This window comes from Lutra lutra, chromosome 10 (assembly GCF_902655055.1).
Source record: "Lutra lutra chromosome 10, mLutLut1.2, whole genome shotgun sequence".
NCBI classification, from domain to species: Eukaryota; Metazoa; Chordata; class Mammalia; order Carnivora; family Mustelidae; genus Lutra; species Lutra lutra.
This window is the reverse complement of record NC_062287.1, coordinates 73934709-73953400: the sequence shown is the minus strand read 5'-3', so window position 1 is coordinate 73953400 and position 18692 is coordinate 73934709. Positions and strand designations below refer to the sequence as shown.

The following is an 18692-nucleotide window of genomic DNA, read 5'->3' as shown; positions in this document are numbered from 1 at the left end:
CAGCCTCCCAAACACTGCCAAACATGGAAGGAGCTTAGGGCAAACACTAAATTTCAGGAAGAATGAATGAATAATCAAGACCAACTGTAAAGCTCTGGGGAAAGAGGCTTTTGACACACAAAGCAGCCAAAATGGTCCCAGGCAGCCTAGGACACAGTTTGGAAGAGCAGGTCTGCTTCCCCCTCAGATCCTGGGGTTGCCAGGTACCCCTGGTATTTATTTGCTCTATTCAACATCTCAGGCCCAGGGGCTCCTCCTCCAGCCCCCTCCCCTCTCACTACTTCAGTGAAGCAGATAAGGGTGGAAATTATGCAATCTTTGGGTGACCTCTGACCCCCCCTTTGAAGGGCCTCCATGTTGCCAGCCCTATCTCCTCCCTCTTCCTCCTGTCCTCTGAGGGGCTGCATCTCCTGCTCTGACCCTAGTGAGGTGTCAGGGCGTGGGGACTGCAGACATTTTCGGAGGTAGCTTAAAGGCCCATTTAAGCCTATCCGGCTCCCGCAGTTGGGCTAGGGGTTCATGTGAGGGGAAATAAAACTGTTCAAAGTAAAAATTTTAAAAAATAAAAAATAAAAAAAGTCTTAAAAAATTCTGCCACAGAACTATGGGCACAGAAATATGGATAGCTATTGTCAAAGCACTTAAGGAAGTTCAGTGGTTTCTAATTTTTGTCTTCTGTTCTGGCTTTGCGACCGAATGATTCAGAGACCCGGTCTGGATTGGAGTCGTCCGCGACCTCTCACTGGGTTGCGTTAGTTTGTTTTGTTTTCGGTGGTTGTGGTTTGGTGGGGGGAGAGGGTGGTGTGGTTTTGTTTATTTTATTTTCCCCGTGGGATCAGCCCTTTCATTCTGGGCCAGTTCTGGTCAGCAGGGATTAAGGTTAGCAATTTAAGAGGCAGCGTCTTTCCCAAGGGGCTGTGGTCTACACTTCCTGGGCACTGTTGAGGAACTCAGCTCCTCCCTAATAAACTGGTGCTGTAGGAAATGCCACTGCTTTTCATGATTGAGAGATGAAAGGAACACAAATGTCCTCAAAGTGGGTTAAATATTATTCCCCAATGGGGGCTCTGGAGGCTTTTCCCTTGGAACAAAAGCAGCAGGTAAGTTGATTCCACTTCTGTCAGGCAGCCTGATTTCACAGGAGATTGCCACACACACACACACACACACACCCTCTGAGGGCCTCCTTCTCCCCCCGCACCCCCCGCCCAGGAGAGGGTACCTGTGATGAATGTCATGAGGGTGAGGCTCGGGGCTGGCATTGTGGGTCTGATACACATGAATGAGGGTAAACAGGAGGAAACAGATGTCTGAGATGCACCGGCCGACACAGTGCGGACACAATCACCCTCTATTCCAAAGTCAACAAGGACAACCCGGGAAATCCCAAAATGAGGGCGCCATTGTTCAGCAAAGGAAAACTCTCTCGGCACCGCTAATGACTGTGCAGGCCCACGAAACTGTTGCGGTTGATGAAACGGCCTTGGCACTTCTGGGCATTTCTCAGATCCTAGTACACAACTAGCAGAGCCGTTCTTCCCAGCCGGCGCCCTTCCTCCCTGTGCATGCTCCAGTCACATGTGGACACGGAGAACTCGTGATGACCTAGTTTTATGTTTGTCAAAGCACTTCCACATCGGTTACCCAGGTGGTTTTTCTTAGAACCACTCTGTGAACTAAACTAGATGGCGGGCGTGATCCCATTTTCTGAAGAGTACGCCGAGGCACAGAAAGGTTAAGCGAGCCATCCAAAGTTGCACAGCTGCTCAGTGAGCAGGCCAGGTTAAGTCTTGGACCTACGGGCTCCAATCTAAACACCCTCTCTGCGGGTCCTCAAGACACGTGGACTTTACATAGTATTATTATTAACAAAAGTAATAGCAGCAGCAAATAGCTAACACTTTCTGAAGTGTGTCTTCTGGGTTGTGGGCCATTCTGAGAGGTCTGCATGTAATATCTCATTGAATCATCATAGTAACCTTGTGCTACAGGTGTAAAAATTACATTTCACAGAGGGGAAACCAGGCACAGAAAAGTTAAATAACTTGCTCAAGGTCACAGAGCTTGTGACCAGTAAGACCAGTAAGTGACACTGCCCGGATTGAAGCAGTGGCTGCAGAATCGACATTCTTCACCTGTGTTGTCCTGTCTCTGTGTAGTAATATCGTAACCGTAAGGTGAGTCCAAGGTCAAAAGTAAAATAAATATACTTCACTGAAAGGGCTTTTACAAATCATAAGTGTCATGCCCAGTTAGTGGGGTCTTTTTTTCCCCTTTTTTGCTTGTTTTTTGGTTGTGTTCCATTTTAATGATTGCTGCCACTACAAACAAACTTCTATCAAATGCACGAATTGTTTCTCAGATCATGCAACTGTAGATAGTATTTTAAATACCCCTGCGACCTGCAGTGAGTTGTAAATCTCTCTGCATCTCAGCCTCCTCTTAGTAAAATGGGTATGAACATATTTACTTCTAAGGATTATTTAAAAAATCAGGTGAGATACTGCTTATGAAGGCCCTTGAAAAACCATAAATTCCTAGAACTAGTTTCCCAAAATTAATTGATGGGAACAGACTAGAGTATGTTCAACAGCCTTACCTATGCCTCTCCACTGTAGGACTTTTGGGAAGCTTACATATGCTAGTGAGCACCCTGGAGCTCTAAGCAGGCAATTGTAAATGGAGCAACTCACAAGTTTATTTCACTGCAGGGCCCTTTGGGTAGAGCACTTCTCAAGCTACTCCTGCAAGGAACCCACTTCGGGATTGGTGTCCCACAAGGTGGAACCCGGGATGTATTTCCCAGCGGGTCTCCCTCTTCAAACATTCAAAGCAGCCTGAATCCCTCTGACGCCACTCCTAGATTTGCTCCTTTAATTCTGAGACCCTGCAGCCAGAGACGTAAGCTTGCACTTCTATCCTTATAACAATCAGGCCAAAGACCACAGGATCTGAGTGATGATGAGACAATGGGGGCCTTGGGACTCCAACAGAAACATGACAGGAGAACTCAGATGACCCCACCCCTGTGTCCTACACACAATCTGGTTTCTATCAGGCCGGATCCTGCAGAGTCACACTGAAAGCCAGTCATTCAGAATATGTGGCTGGCCCCTGACACAAATCCAAGGTTTGAAGGATGGCCATACTGATAATGAATCCCCATCCTTCCAGCATGGAACAGATGGTAAGGAATAACAATGGGATTGGCCCTACACAGGGGCATGATGGGAGAAGGATGTGTGCCTTTGCTCCGACACCACTGTCCTACTGAGGGAGGCATGGAGTGTCTGAAATAGCCATCATCTTCTTCTGATCATGAGAACTGCTAACATTTATGGAGCTTTTGCATACTTAGCATATCCCAGACACTAAGCTGTTTATATAAATCAGCATCTTCAATCCTCCCAATGACTCTCTGAAAGTGGTACCATCACCAGTATCCACAAGAGGTAACAGAAGTACAGAGATGTTGGGTAAATTACTGATGGTCACACAGCTCATAAATGGTGGAATTCCATCATGGGTTTGTCTGAACCCAGAGCCTTGGACTCATGGTCCTCGGCATTATAGGTCTTGTAGAACAGTGGTTTTCCAAGAGCAGTCCCTGGTCCTACAGCATCAGCAATACCTGGGAATGTATTACAAATACAAATTCTTGGACACCAGTACAGGCCTACTGAAAGAGTAACTCTGGTAGGACCCAGCAGTCTGCTTTGCCATTGTTGTTTTATAAGGCCTGCAACTCATTCTGATGCCTGTTTACACTTGAAACCACTGTTCCAGGGGAAGGAGATTTGCACCCAGGCAGTGGCATCATGTCACTTGAGAAAGCCCCAGAATGAGTCACCTGGCCCATTAAACAGTGTCACCCAGCAATGAGCAGGGCACAGAAGGGCAGGGTGCAGGGCCGGTGGTTATTATAGGAAGAAAAAGTAATAGCGAGGCCTGGCATCACAGGGAACTAGGGCCAAGACAGAACAGGAGGGACAACTGAGGTCCAGGGTGAAGGTGGGAAAGGCCAGCACAAAGTATGCCTGCATAGAAGATGACAGGCCATTTCCATCCATTTCCTCCCCTCTCTCTTCATAGGGCCACAGGCTCCCAGAGGGCTGGGCAGGCCTTCATGATCCCCGAGTTGTCTCCCTCCCCAGGCGCACACCCCCACTTGGCAAGGTCCCTGCCAAGAGGGTCTCCTCTCTCTGCCTGAACCGCTGCCGTGATGGAGAGCTCACTGCCCCCAAGGGAGTTCTTTCTCCTTCTTTGGAGATGTCTGCATGGTTCCTTGCACTCTTCCCCATCATTCCTCCCTGCACCCCACCGAGGCCACCCTGAACTAGCCTGCCTCCGGGCGGACCTTTAGATATTTGACAGTGCCCACGCTTCCTGCCCAGGACAAAGGCCTTAGCTCTTTTAATAATTCCTCTTGTACCTGTTTTCACGTTCTCTCACTGCCCCAGGCCATTTGAAAAGGCTCCTGAGGGATTCTCAGAGAGGAAGCCCAGCAGCCCTCGCCTGCCCCTCTCCGTTGGCCCAAATCCGCAGACTCCACTGAGTGGAATCACATCAGGCAAGCAGAGACGCTGGCCCCGGGCTTCCGGCCTGGCCACCCAGTCCTCAAAGAGGGACCCCGGGGGAGGGGGCGCAGACTGCCCTTCCTGCTCTTCTTCCTGAGGAGGGCATGGAAAGCACCAGCCTGTTCTTCAGAGAGTTCCTTGAGAAAGCAGGGACAGGAAGCTATGTTTTTTCAAGACCCACTCACTGTGCAGTGAGGGAGGCCCATCGTGGACTGGGAAGTTCCCCTGCACGTGCCCACTCTGCAGAACCCAGAGGAGCCCACGCTCCCTGGCTTCTCCCCCTCGTACCCAGGCCTTGCAGGGCTCCAGCATCCCCACTGGAACCCTTGGCTCCTGGAGGGGGTAAACATCAGGCTGTGTCGAGACCCCGTCGTCTCTCCGCAGTTGGCAGGGGTTGATGCCTCTGCAGGGAAGAGATAGTGATGGGTCTGTTTTCACTGGACAGACTTGTGGTTATCTTCCCCGAGGAAGCCAAGGGTGGGGCGGAGGGTTGGAGGCTGGGCTGGGAGCTTGGAGATCTGGGCTACAGGCCCTCAAGCTCCCAGTGCAAGCTCCCAGTGCATCCCCCTGGAGATAATCTGCTAGAATTCAGAGTCCGGCCCACCCTGCCTCTCCGTGTGACCTGGGGCAAGTTATTTAACTTCTCTGTGTCCTATGACCTCATCTGTTAGTTCACGGAAGTGATAACGGTGCCAGTATCTCCCCAGTGAGGCCCACGTGAAACGTGCATGAACACGGGGCACGGTGGCGTGCACCCGGTCCAAGCTCACTGGATGTTTATTGCTGCTATTGGTCTACTGCTTTATGCAACTTGGTTAGGGATCAAGTTATACAGGACTAGAGCCTTTTTAACTTTACAAAGACTTTGTTTTCTTGTTTGATTCCAATAACTCATGAGATGGCATCATCAAGATATACCATGACCATGCTGTATGTGAAAATACTGAAGCCCAGAAAGGTCAAGTGACTAGGGCAAGGTCACACAGCGGACCCATCCACAGATCCCAGACAATTAACCTCCTGCCTTGGGCTCCTAAGGCCTGGCTAGGATGGACAGTCTGATTTATACTATCATTGCATTTCTTCTCATATCATATGGCTGTCTTATTTTCTAAAAATCAAGGACTAGACTTGTGATCATGGACATAAAACCCCCAATCTGGACAGTACACAGGCTCCCCACTCCCTTGCCTCCCAGTTTTTAATCCTAGGGGCACGCAAGGAAGAGATTCCTCTCTCTCTTCACCCATGGACCTGGCTCCTGGGCCAGGACTCATCCAGTCCCTGCCTGGTGTGTGAGGGTACAGCCAGGCTCAATGGCCAATCCAAAGCTCACTGCCTGACCCTGAACCAGACTTTGAAGGTGCATGGTATCAGGTCCTCCTAGAAACATCCACAGGATGTCCCCTGGAGCACACCTCCAGAGAAACCTCCTGCAATGCCCCCAGGAAGGGGCCTACATTCCCTTTTGCAGTGATGCTGATCCAATCCCCCTTCTCCTAAGGCTTCTGAACAAGAGCAAGGCAGGTTGGGAATGTGGGGTGGGAGGAGGGTAAACCTGACTGCTCCAGATGTACTCCTCTAGCTTATCAATCCCAAAGTCCTTAGAAGGAGATTCTGGGAGATCTGTGCCTGCAGCTGGGAATCGCCATGTTCTATTCAGTGGCTCCAGAAACACCAGATTTTTTTCCACCTTGTCCCATCTGGGCCCGATAAGCACCATCCTTTCAATGTCTGCATTAAGTGGTTTGCAGGCTGTCTTGGCTGTGTGTTCCTGGGAAGGACAATTTATCTCAACCCTCTTCCTCTGGTTCCAAGTAATGCTTCTCTCCCTCCTCAAGAGATATCAGGCATGGGCTCCTCTGAGTACTTGTGACCCAGGGATGATCCAATGACATCAGTTTCCTGAGAGCTGGACAGTTCCCCTCACTTCAAAGCCTGGCTTTGCTCTCCTTCCTCCCCCTGGTCCTCCCTACACCCTTGTTCACACTTGGATTCATCCCGCAGATCCCGACAGCGCATGGAAGTGAGTTCTCCCAGTCCTCACCATCACTCAGAGCGCAGCTCGGTGCCGTTATCAGACCCAGCCAACAGGGCCGAAAATTCATCAAGAGAGCCGCCTTGTTGCGGACGAGTGGTATTACAGGGGTTGAAAACTAGCTATAGGGCAGAATTGTTCTTACACTTATTAATGTACGCAACAGATATTTTTCAATGACCTCCAAGTGCCCCATTCTTTTCTGGGTGTCGGGGAGACAGAGTGTTGAACAGACAGAAGATGACACACAAGGGCAGCAAGACTGACAGGCAAGTACACGTACAGTAAGTACCGGAAGACATAGCTGGGCGAGAGTCAGACTGTGCCTGGGGGTGCGGGATGGGGGGCGAATACCATAGAATGGCAGCTCAGAGAGACTTCTCCAGAGGCACCTGCCAGCAGAGACTCAAATGAAGCAAGTGAGCCCCATAGCAGACCTGAGGGGACAGCGTCAGGGGCAGAGGGACAGAAGAACAAGGGCCCTGAGCAGAATCCGGTCCGGGTGCTGCTCAAGGACAGCAGGAACACCACGAAGGCCAGAGCAGAGAGAGCAGGACAGACGGCGAGAGCAGATGAGCTGGAGAGAAGAGTCGTGGCCAGCACACATCAGGCAGGAGTCTGCAAAAGACAGCCCTTGGTGTGCTCCCGTTGGGCTGCAAGCTAAGAACAGGGATGACACGTTGAAAGGGTTGGAAGAAGAAGGAAGCAAAGATAAAGATGGAGAGAGAAATGAAGACAATGGTGAAGACAAAGAAGGAGGAGAAGAGGATGGCCATGTGACAGCATAACCTGAAACATGTACTACCTGGCCCTTGACAGAGAGGTCTGCTTGTTCCCCAGTACAGAGACCTGAAGGACAGGGGGCCGTCTGGGTTTTATCCCCAACATCACAGGAAGCCACGGTTGGCAGGGGCCCTTCTGAGCAAGGCCGTGTCACAGCCCAAGGTATGTGTGTCAGGCTCACTCTGGCTCCCCCGTGGGGGGTGGCCATAGGGTCATCCCACATGGTAGTGAGAGGATGGTGGCTTTGCCTGGGGTGGGGGCAGTGGCTGTCGACAGAAGGGGCTGATTTTGAGACACATCAGCAGACTTGTCACATTGGGTAGGGGGTGTGAGGGAGGGAGAGGAGCCAAGGATGACGCTTAGGTTTTGAGGCAGAACAACTGGGTGAGTGTTGGCGCCATTTCCTGACATTCGGAAGACTAAGGGAGGCACAGCTGGTGGGCTGGGTTTGAGAAATCAAGAGCTCTGGTCTGGCCGTGATGGGGCCAAGATGATGAGTTGACATGAAAATGCAAACATTTATATATACACCTACACACACACGCATGTGCAAAGCACACACACGTACAATGTAAAGGATGATGATGTCACTGGTGCTGCTGGAGAAATGGACAGAAAACAAGAATGCATGGAAGGCTTCCTCAGATGTGCGAAGTATTCGACGTTCGTTCCCACAACCGTCTGTGAGGAGATATCCCTCCTATTGTCTCTCCCGCTGCACTGATCAGAAAACTGGGGCTGAAATTTTCCCAAAGTTGCACATGGAGCTGGGCAGCGGGAGAGCTGGGAGATGAAGCCAGGAGTCCCCGTTCCTAAGCCCACATCTACCAAACAGAACAGCACATCCATGCCCGCTCATGGATGCAGCCTTCCTTTCATGGCACCTGTCTGTGGGCATTTTGATTTGGGCGACATAATGGACAAACTGAGTCCTCCTGGTCTCCCGGAATTGATGCTACAGACCAGACCCAATAAAACATTTTTATTTCCTACCTACCTCTCAATTTAGCCACGTGGAATAGACACACGTTTACTACAATATCTTTTCTTATCCAGTCATTTTTAAATTATGAAGTCATACATGCTTATTAATTGAAATTAAAAATATGGAAAAATAGGAAGGGAGAAAATTAGTAATGTCCCCAATCCTTAAATATAGCCATGATTGAATATTTCTGGGACTTTTTAGAGGCTGCACGTGATGTACTGTATAGTTAGCAAAAGTTTCTGGGGTTCAGAACTGGCGGCTCAGAAAGGGAAGAGGACCCTAAGGGAACCACCGAATTGTACAGCAGAGGAGTCAGGTAAGAACAAAAATGTCTGACATTTATTAAAGCAACATGTAGGTGTGTGTCAAGAATTGTGCTAGGTGCCCTAACTGCATAACCTTATGTCATCCTCACATCCCATTTCACAGCTGAGGAAACTGAGGCTCTCGTCACTCCCAAGTAGCAGAACTGAGACTTCGAGCTAGAGGGAATGAATCCCAGAGCAGGAGATCTTCAGTCTCAGGTCATTCCTTGCCCAGGGACAATTAATGCCCACCAGCAGGCTAAAACAGATATTGCTTTTTTTTTTTTCTCCACACAAGGTTTTTTGTATAATTTTAGAATTTACATCAACTTTGGATTCAGCTAACCCATGCCATGCTCTCACCGACCTCAATTAATATCTCTTGAACAAAGAAATAAAAACTAAAATCTGATAAATCCAGAACAAAATGAATGAGAGGAAGACAGATTGAAGAGAGGCAACCCAGGATAGACTCATCGAGTCAGCCATTCAACAAGTGTTTATTGAGCACCTACGATGTGCCCAGCACTGAGCTAGACAGCGGGGACCAGTAGTGAACACGACAGACTCAACTCCTGGCCTCCTGGTGGATTTTAGTGGATGGATCACCGTGGCTGGCTGAATTGGGGAAATACTCAGAGTGGCTTCCCCTCAGCCCCGGAGGCTAGCCTGATGGCACTCTGGTGCATTTGGTCTTCCTGTGCCAACCAACTTGTTCTAAAAAACAAAGAACTTCAGGAATACAAACCCCTCCTTACAGGGTGTTCTTATTTCATTCTTTAAACCAAATCCTGTCCACCTCGGGCTTCCATGTCATCTCTCACTAGCTTATTTCTGCTCAATTTCCAACCAGACCCACTAACTGGAATTTTTAACCTGAGGCTATGGCCCTCCAGGGGTCTCCATGGATGAGAGGAGGTTATACAGATATATATTTTGCAGAGGGTCAAGGGGCATGAAAGGGAGCAAGGGTCCATTGCTTCTATCAGATTTTCAAAGGGGTCCACAACCCAAAAAGAGTAAAAAATCCACGGCTCTAATCTTTTTCCACTTCAGTGGTATTTCCCATAGTCTGTGAATGTTGACTCTTTTTCCCTCTAACAGTCTCTCCCAGGTCTGAGACTGAGTGGCATTTGGGGTTTGCTTGCAGAAACTATGCGAGCGCGGCATTGGTATTTTTCCAGGCACGGCATAAAACGGAACTTAATTCATTCACTTCCACATTGACACAAGGGGGAATGTTCCAATTCCTCAGCCGCTGAGAAAGGCAATGTCCCCCCACCAGGCTTCACACAACCCTCTTCCACTTGATTATTATTTGAGTCTCACCCCTGGCCCCGGCTCCACACTGTGGGTCTACACCGTTTCCCTGAGTACACACAGTCTTAGACTCCTTCGGGCCAAAGAAAATAACACTCTTCTGATAGTCGAAGGCAAGAACAGGCTTCCTAAGCAGGTTGTTCATCTGCCAGAATTCCTACTCACTGTGCTTATTCCTGAACTCCAGATATCAATCACCATCTCTATAGGGTAGAGAAGTGGAACAGAAAATACAGACGGTCTCCTGTTCATTCATTTTGTTGAAAGCAAGTAGCACATTCAAGTGGAACATTTAAGAGTCAAGGTCTTTGTGAGCACTCACTCCTTCATTGCTTCAACAAATACATATCAAGTGTCTACTGTGCTCCAGACACTTTCGAAGTGCTGAGGACACGGTCATAGACGAGACTGAATTGGTTCCCACCCTCCTGGAGTGTATGGCCTAGTGCAGGAAAGAGGGATCACAGATAAATAGAAATGTGTTGGGAGCTAGGATGATGAATATGAAGTGTTACTCGGGACATGGAACCAAAGACCCTATGTAGTATCACAGGTCAACAAGGAAGATGTCCCTGCTGAAGTAACAGATGTGCTGAGACCTGTAGAAGTGGCTGAGGCCAGGGTGCATGGAAGGAGAAAGGATTAAGAGCCCTTGAGGCTTGTGCAAAGATCCCGAGGCCAAAACTGGTACAGCATATTAGAGGAACTGGAAGGAAGCCTATGCAGCCAGAGCACAAAATGGAGCCATGAATGGCTGGAAACAAGGCTGGTGGAGAAATTAGGGTTCTGTAGAGACAGCACCTTGCATGTCCTTGTGGGGATTTGGGTCCCAATCCTGACAACAATGGGGAGTTATAGAAAAGTATGGAGGAGGTGTATGGGACATGATTAGATCTGAGGTTTAGTTTGGTTTAATTTTAAAGCTTTTATTTTCAAATAATCTCCATACCCAATGTGGGTATGAACTCATGCTGAGCTCATGACCCTGAGGTCAAGAGTCACATGCTCCCCTGAATAAGCCAGCCAGGTGTCCCTAGATCTGAGGTTTTAAAAGATCATTCTGACCACAGTGTGGAGAGTGGACTGGGAATGGGCAAGACCATGCATGAGGAACTGGTTTCAGAGGCTTTTCCAGGAGACCTGGGGAGAGAGGCTGGTGGTCTGAACCAGGAGAAGGTGGTGGACATGAAGAGAAGTAGACTTCCTACGGGGACACAGCGAGCATGAGCCCACTGACTCAATGGTGGCAGTGAGGAGGAGGGCAGCAGTAGTCCCCTCCTCAACCATTTCTGCTTGTCTCCAAAGCATTTCAAGACGCTCCTTCCAAAACTGCCTCCAGGAGATGGCCCTCTGAGTGGACGTAGCAGTTGGGGCAATAGCACACCAGGGATAAATCCGAAGGGAGCCACAAATTGACGAGGCTCCAGGGACACTGGCCATTGTTATGTGCATCAGAGGAGCCACAGCGGTCCCCACCCAGAGTCTTTGGGTTGGTGATGCCACTGCCCACATCGGGCTCCCCTGGTCTTCCCATGGCTGGAGCCTTGGGTCTAACACGGTCTAACGTCACCCCCAATCGCTCTCGCACACATCGCCCTGCTTCACTGTCTTCATAGCACTTGCCACTCTGAAATAAACTTAATGCATTTGCTTTTCTGTGTATATCTCCCCACAAGAAGGCTTCCATGACAACAGAAGCCTTGCTGTTGCTTCATGCCTAGCACAGTGCCTGGTACAAACAGGTGCTCCAGAAAAAGAAGATGAAGGAGTAAACGACTCCCCAAAGTCCAAAGCACCCCCCCTCCCGAGTGTCCTCTCCCTGGGCCCTGGGCCTTGGCACTGACTGAGCAGCTCCTGGGCTCCGATGTCCCATGAGCCCCTGCAAACTCGCTCTGAACCTCCATCTGAACCCCAGGGCTCAGGTGAGTAACGGTTCTCCAAGAGACAGCATTCTCATGGGAGTTTCCTTTGCTTTATTTCCCAAAGCAGAAGAACCATCAGGGCTGGCATTTTTCCAAATTCCACACCTTGGGGCACAAAGTAAACTCCACAGAACCCCGGGACAGAATTATATATTCACGTACATGACTAAAAGAGCTCACAAGCAAACATTGCTGGTGCTGCTGATTCAGGACTATTTCTTTTTCTGGTTTTCCCTATAGATCTCAGGGCCAAAGTCAACTGCATTTGTAGTTCATAGCTGGTTCTTTTTAACCCAGGATATTACATAGGATTCGGTTCTCCTAGCTAAATTCCTTCTTGGAAAGGGCTCTTAATTTTTGTCTCTTACTCTTCTAATTTAGTTTTTGAAAAGATGCCTCCTAACATGAAGATGGGGACTGCATTCAGCAGACAGGAAAGGAACAGGATGGTGAGGCCCTGCCAGGCTCCTGCAGAGCCTACCATAGGGACGAGTCAATGCCGAGTCATCATGAACAGTCAGTTCTCAGAGCTTGTGAGTCAGTGGCTGCTGGCCATGGGGCTTCTGGTGCCTTCCACATGCCTGAAGTCTCCCCCCAAGCCAGGAGGAAATGACTAATAACAGACATCACTGTCCAGTGATGAGTTCACCTGAAACCATAACATGGTGCCTGTGGGAGAGGATGAGCTGTCATCTTACAATTCTTCCCTGTGGCCCTGGGGGTTGAGTTGATATGGGACAAAGGATGGGGTCCTACAACCACTGGGTGAGGCTGGGTACCTTTCTCCAACCTGCAGTAGTGTCCAGGCCCATACACTGGCAGATGTGCTGAGGCCACTGGAGACATAAAGTCAAAACTCTATGGTAAAACTCTAATTCACACCCTGGAAGTCTCACAGAATAGGGAATATTTTTCTCTTACAAATTGTCTTTCAGGGGTCACCTGGATGGCTAAGCCAGTTCAGTGTCTGCCTTCAGCTCAGGTCATGATCCCAGGGTCCTGGCGTCAAGCCCTGCATCGGGCTCCCTGCTCTGTGGGGAGCGCTGCTTCTCCCTCTGCCTGCTGCTCCCCCGGCTCACGCTCTCTCTCTGTCAAATGAATAAATAAAATCTTAAAAAACAACAACAACAACAGCAACAGAAATAGCCTTTCAGGAAATAGAGGCAAATGGTAAGATAAACTCGGGGCGGGGTGGGGGATGGAGAATTAATAAAAACTTGGAGGGACGTTATGGAAGCCTGAGCTCAAGAGAACAGCACGTCTGCAGGCCAGCTGGCCATCCCGAGCGTTCTTACCCGCTCTGCATCACTGCCGATCTGTGTCCTCTGCGTCTGTGGCCGCAAATGGTAGCAGCAATCATCTTTCATTGAACCCTCACTGTGTGACCAGCACCTTACATATGCTACGTTATTTTATTCAGTCCACACCAAAACCCCTTCAGCTGAGTGTCCACTGTTGTCTGTATTTTACGGATCAGGAAACTGAGGAATTAGACATGAAGCGACCTGCCCAAGAACATCCAGCTCTTAAGTACTTCCTGGGCGAACCACCCCCTTCCTGGACACCAGAAGCCCCGCTCTATCTACTGCCGGCCTCTGTCCAGTCAAAGAATCCATTTATTCTGTTTACGAAGTCAGGAAAATTGTAGTTTTTTGTAGTTTTTTCCCCAGAAAAACGCTGAAATAAATAATTCCCAAGGCTTCGTCCCTTGTTATCAGTGAGAGTGTTAGGCAAAACTGTCTCCAGAGTATCTTCCAGGTCCAAAGTTTGTGATTTTATTCTGATCCATCCCACAAAACATCTCCTTCCTCTCAAAGGGGATAAAAAATCTTACTAGGCTCTTTAGAATGCATACTAGCAATTCTCCATGGACAGTGGAGCTCCTACAAAATCCCCAGAGGTTATCAATTAAGACAGATATTCTCCTGGGCAGGGGAGTGTGGGAAGAAGGACAGAAGAAGCGGCTCTGCCTTCCCAGTTAGATCTGGCTCTCAGTCTGGGAGCCGGCTGGGTCTAGTCACGGGGTGCTACCAACTGTGCCAACTCCCGGAGGGGACTAGGACATTAGCTTGTATGCGTGTGCGAAGGGAACCCTTAGGGCCCCAGGTCTGCCACCTGCTTGCCCTGCAGCAAAATAGGGAGGGTTCCACCGACTCCAAGCTGGAGCCCACCCACCAATGATGTTACCCACCAGCCCATCCTGCCCTGCCCAGGCCCGGGCCTTTCCTCAGTCATTAGCCCTCACTGAGCACATGGCGGACGACACGGCAGTACAGTTGGTCTGAGGAGATGGCGTGAGTGAGAGTGTTCCTGACCCTCACTGCCTCTTAGGAGTCACCTCACTTTCTACCATGGTCCCCGCCTCCTGTTTCTGCGACCAGATCCACACTTCCTCTCACTCACTGGGCTCCCCTCCTCCAACTCCTCCTGCCCCTCTCTATTCCTAACAGAATCCCACTGTCCCCCGACCTGAGAGCACTCCTCCTCACAGGTTTCCCTCAGAGGCTTCACCTCACTCTTCTGGTCTCCGCTCCACGCGCCCCCTCAGAGAGGCCTTCCCTGGCCTCCCTTCTCTCTGCCACTTCACTGTCCGATTCTCACCGCCCTCACTCTGATTTGAAATTATTTTCCCTGTGTATTTCACTGCCTGTCTTCCCGGTGCTAAAATATAAGTTCCAGGAAGGCAAGAACCCCCTCATTTTGTTCACTGTTACATCACTCCTGCCCCCGGGCCTCGAACTGAAAACTAGGTGCTCAATAAACAGAGGGAACCAAAGTGCGCACATTCCTCCCTCATCAAGGGGAGGTGAGGATTTTACAGCACAAAGCTGCTGTGACGGTGAGGGACTGTGGATTTTCAGGGTTTTCAAGACTAGGTCCCGATAATGGCAAGTTGAAATATTATCACTGCATCGAGAAAGGCAGCATAGACTGCGGGGCAAGCCTGCAGGTCCCAGAGTCTGAATGGAGTCCTCACAACTACGTAGCTGGCTGACCTTCAGCAAGTGGTTGAACTTCTCTTAGCCACGGTTTCCTCATCTATACAGGAGAGATGATAATAGTACGAGCCCCTCGGCCCCCTGGCAGATTATGTAAAACGATACACAGGAAATATTCAGAAGACCCTCTAGCCCATACTGCCCCTGCCATAAATGTAAGCTCTTCCTGCGGTCCAGAGAGGGGGCCACACGTTTTCCATTCTACTCCCCCCTGCACACCCTAGAGTCTGCGAAGCACTTTTACATAAATCTTCCCATTCATGCTTCTGAAACCCCGATGAGGGCCAGGAATTACCTACTCTCCAGGCTCAGAGCAGCTTGACGGAGATCCTGCAGTTAGCCAGAGCAGAGGACAGAAGGCTTTGGATTCAGAAATCCCAATTCTCCTCTTGTCACCCTCTATGCTCGCTTCCTCACCCAACCTACCGCCCCGGACAGAATCGAAAGACACCGCTGGGCCCTGTGTGGAGAAGCCATGCTTGCTGCTGGAGGATCTCTGCTCAAAATACATGGAAGCCCAGGCCTCTGAGCGCTCCCTGAGGCCAACGGTGCCTCCCCCAAGCCTGCTGCCCTGTAGGCCAGTTGAGGGTTTGGCCAAGCCACAGAGGCAGAAGGAGCCTGTGGCTTCTGCGGCTAGAGCAGGCCAAAGTTCCCGTGCTCTCCCAGCTTCGAGGCATGTCAAAATAGCCTGGCCTTTGTGGGGTGGGTCAGAGTGGGCAGTGAAGAGGTCCCCAAGGCATTTCTAGCTGCTTCCAGCTGGGCCTCCAGGTCTTTCCTGTGGATCCACCAGACCTCGTAGCCCCTCCTGCTCTGCCCTCCCTGCCCTGCCTTAGCCCCCTGGCTCTTGTCCTCAGGAAGGGTTTCTAAGGTGGCCTGACGAGCCGTTGGCAGCGATTCCAGCATCAGGGACAACTCAGGAAAGGGACTCTGGGCCCGAAGTCCAAGGAATGCAAAGGGCTGGGTGAAAATGACGTGAGGGAGAAAACAGACAGCACTTAGCAAAAAGAAACTGGCGCCCTGTTCAGTCTTTTCAACTCCCAGTGGGAGCAGATTTGTTGTGACTAATGCATCAGGCTTTAAATAGTTTCAAGCGGCATACTGATTAGCCCAAGGCACCACGGAGGCAAGTGCTAAGTTTCTCCCAAAGTGCAAAGTTTCCAAGAGAAAGAAAAGGCTGCCACTCTCGGAAATGGCTCACCTGCTGGTGGAAGCCCACCCAGCTGAACTCCTGAATGAAGCAGGAAGGCACAAGGAGCTGCAGAGATCAGGAAATCACATGGAGCCAGTCAGATTGGACGGGAGGAATTTTTCCGTTGGATCCTGCCATCCTCCTCCTCACAAACCCTTCATGATCGTTCCTTGGCCTCAATCTACATTTCCCAGCATTACTTTCTAGGACCCTTATGAACTGGTCCTTTACTGGGTTGAATGGTGTCTCATCAAAACTCCCTATCCTTCTGGGACCTCCAAATGTAACCTTATTTGGAAAAAAGATGTAATTAGTTAAAATGAGTTCATCACGGATTAGGGTAGGCCCTAAATCTAATGGCCAGTGTCCTCATTACAAGACCACATGAAGACACAGAGACACCCTGGGAGAATGCCATGTGAACATGAGGACAGAGTTTGGAGGGTTGCAGCTACATGCCAAGGGTCGCCAGCAACCGCCAGCAGCTAGGAGAGAGGCACAAAGCAGATTCTCCCTCAGAAGGAAGGCTCCTGGTGGAACCCTCCCAAAAGAACCAACCTCACTAATGCCCTGAGTTTGGACACCTAGCCTCCAAAATGAGGAGAATACATTTCTATTGTTTGAAGCCACACTGCTGTGGTTTTTTGTTTTTTGTTTTTTTGTTTTTTTTATGGCAGCCCTGGGAACCTAACACAGGTCCTCAGCTACAAGTCTAGCCCTACTCCCATCAAAGTCACCTTCCTCACACTCCATGTATAAGGGGTGGCTGTTATACATTTTTTAAAAAGTGACAGAGTTTTAGTCTCATGTTTGCCTTGTTGGCTTCCGTGTGACTTTGAGCAAAGCAATTCATTTTCATTTCAATTTCTCTTATTTTCAGTTGTCTAATCTATACGTGAAGGTAATAGACGGGTGGTTGTGGGAATCTGAATAAGACAATATGCATGTAACAAGAGGGAGACTAAATCAGCCACAGAATTTCTCTTGAGGAAAAGCATTACATTTGTTTGGAGAATAGAACCAAATAAACCTCTTTGCAGGAGGGCTTAGATCAAGAAACTAGGGAGGCCTGTTGACTAACACGTTGTGTCAGTGGTATATAAGTTGGGTGGTAAGGGCTGGCTGAGGGAGAGAGAGAAAGGTGAGGTTCACAGGTGAGAATGCAGGAGATCCAAAGGGCCAAGAAGAGCTAGACTGAAAGCAGTAGGGAGCCATACCCCTCCACACCACGGTGTGACTAGGGAGTTTGGGGGTGGGGGATAGAAACATCTAATGGATTTTTCTAGTTGTTTGTGGTGCCGTGTACGAGATAAGCCCATTTTCCCCCATCTCTTTTACAAAATATGCAGTGAACTCTTAATTGGATACCAACAGTTTCATGATCATGGATTCTTTGGGTTTGAATTTGGAAAGGGACTGAGCTCGGAGGCTGGGTTGTCATGGGGTAAAGTGAGGAGAATCCACACCAACATAGGGGCTGGAGAACCAGGGGCCTGGGGACATCTGGTTTACCCATACGCGAAAGTGGGCAGCATACTGAAGGCGCTATATGAACATAACACAGACATGTTTGCTTCAGCCCCAGTCCTCCCCTTCCTGACCTTGGCTTACTCCTGCCTGAGCTTAGAATGTAATTAGTTAAAATGAGTTCATCATTTCTTCTTCCTGCTCCCCTTCCTCTACTACTTGTTCAGCTATTTGAATCCTACCCATCCTTCAAGCACCACTGGTCTCCTACTTGAAGCCTTCCCCCATCTTCCCAACCGGAGAGGAAAGATCGTCCATCTACCTGCTTTGTGAAGCGTGCATTCCCAGGCAACGGGTGCCATGTTCCTTCTGGAGTTAGAGCTAAGCAATAAAAAACAAGACAAAAAGTACTGCAGAGGCAGATAAGGGAAGACAAACTCAGAACAAAGAGAAAGACCCAGAAGGGGGTGCGGGGAGGGGCGAAGCTGGGAGGAGGAAATGCTGAAGAGCTCAAATGGCCAACTTCATCAATAGTGGGGCAGCAGGGCCAGCGGGGCCAGCGGGAAAGGTGATATCTCCGGCAGGCCCTTTTGTGAAGCTGAAATTCAAGCATTTCCCCTGAGTCTTGAGTGTCATTGTGAGGCACCCTGAAAACAATGGCTACGCAGGTTACTGGTTTTGGAGGCTCTCTAGAGCCATGTGGGCACGAATTACCAAAACTTCCGCCTGCTAAGCTTTCTCCCCACCCTCGCTCAGAGTAAATAAATATACCCAGCAAGGCCTGAGACAGACATTAATCTCAAAGGGCAGGCAGGTGAAACACTCTGACCTACCCACCAAGGTCTTTGCAAGAGAGCTCCCCATGGCCTGGAATGAGGAAGTAACTCCATTTACCTGTTTGCTGGGGAAGGAGGCAACCAGAAACCTGCTCCCCGCCTACCCTTCCCCTCTGCACCTGTCCTGGAGCCCAGGCTCCTGAGCTGCTGGGACCTGGGTATTTAGGAACAAAAAATACATGTTTGCTGTCCAGGGAGAGACAAGCGAGCGCGCAAGTGCCAGGCAGTGTGCAGACTGCAAGGAGAGAATAGCCCAAGGGTTTATGGT

The 18692-nt window shown here is 49.7% G+C and overlaps 1 protein-coding gene and 1 non-coding gene across 12 annotated transcripts in view; both read right to left on the bottom strand.

Annotated features, from left to right (window-relative positions):
* Positions 1-18692, bottom strand: part of NAV2 (neuron navigator 2) — a 398868-nt gene that overhangs the window by 337784 nt on the left and 42392 nt on the right. The gene's annotated exons all lie outside the window — the stretch shown is intronic.
* LOC125080277 (small nucleolar RNA SNORD45) lies at positions 8987-9059 on the bottom strand. Its single transcript, XR_007121300.1, has one exon. It is a non-coding gene; the product is annotated as a small nucleolar RNA SNORD45 (small nucleolar RNA).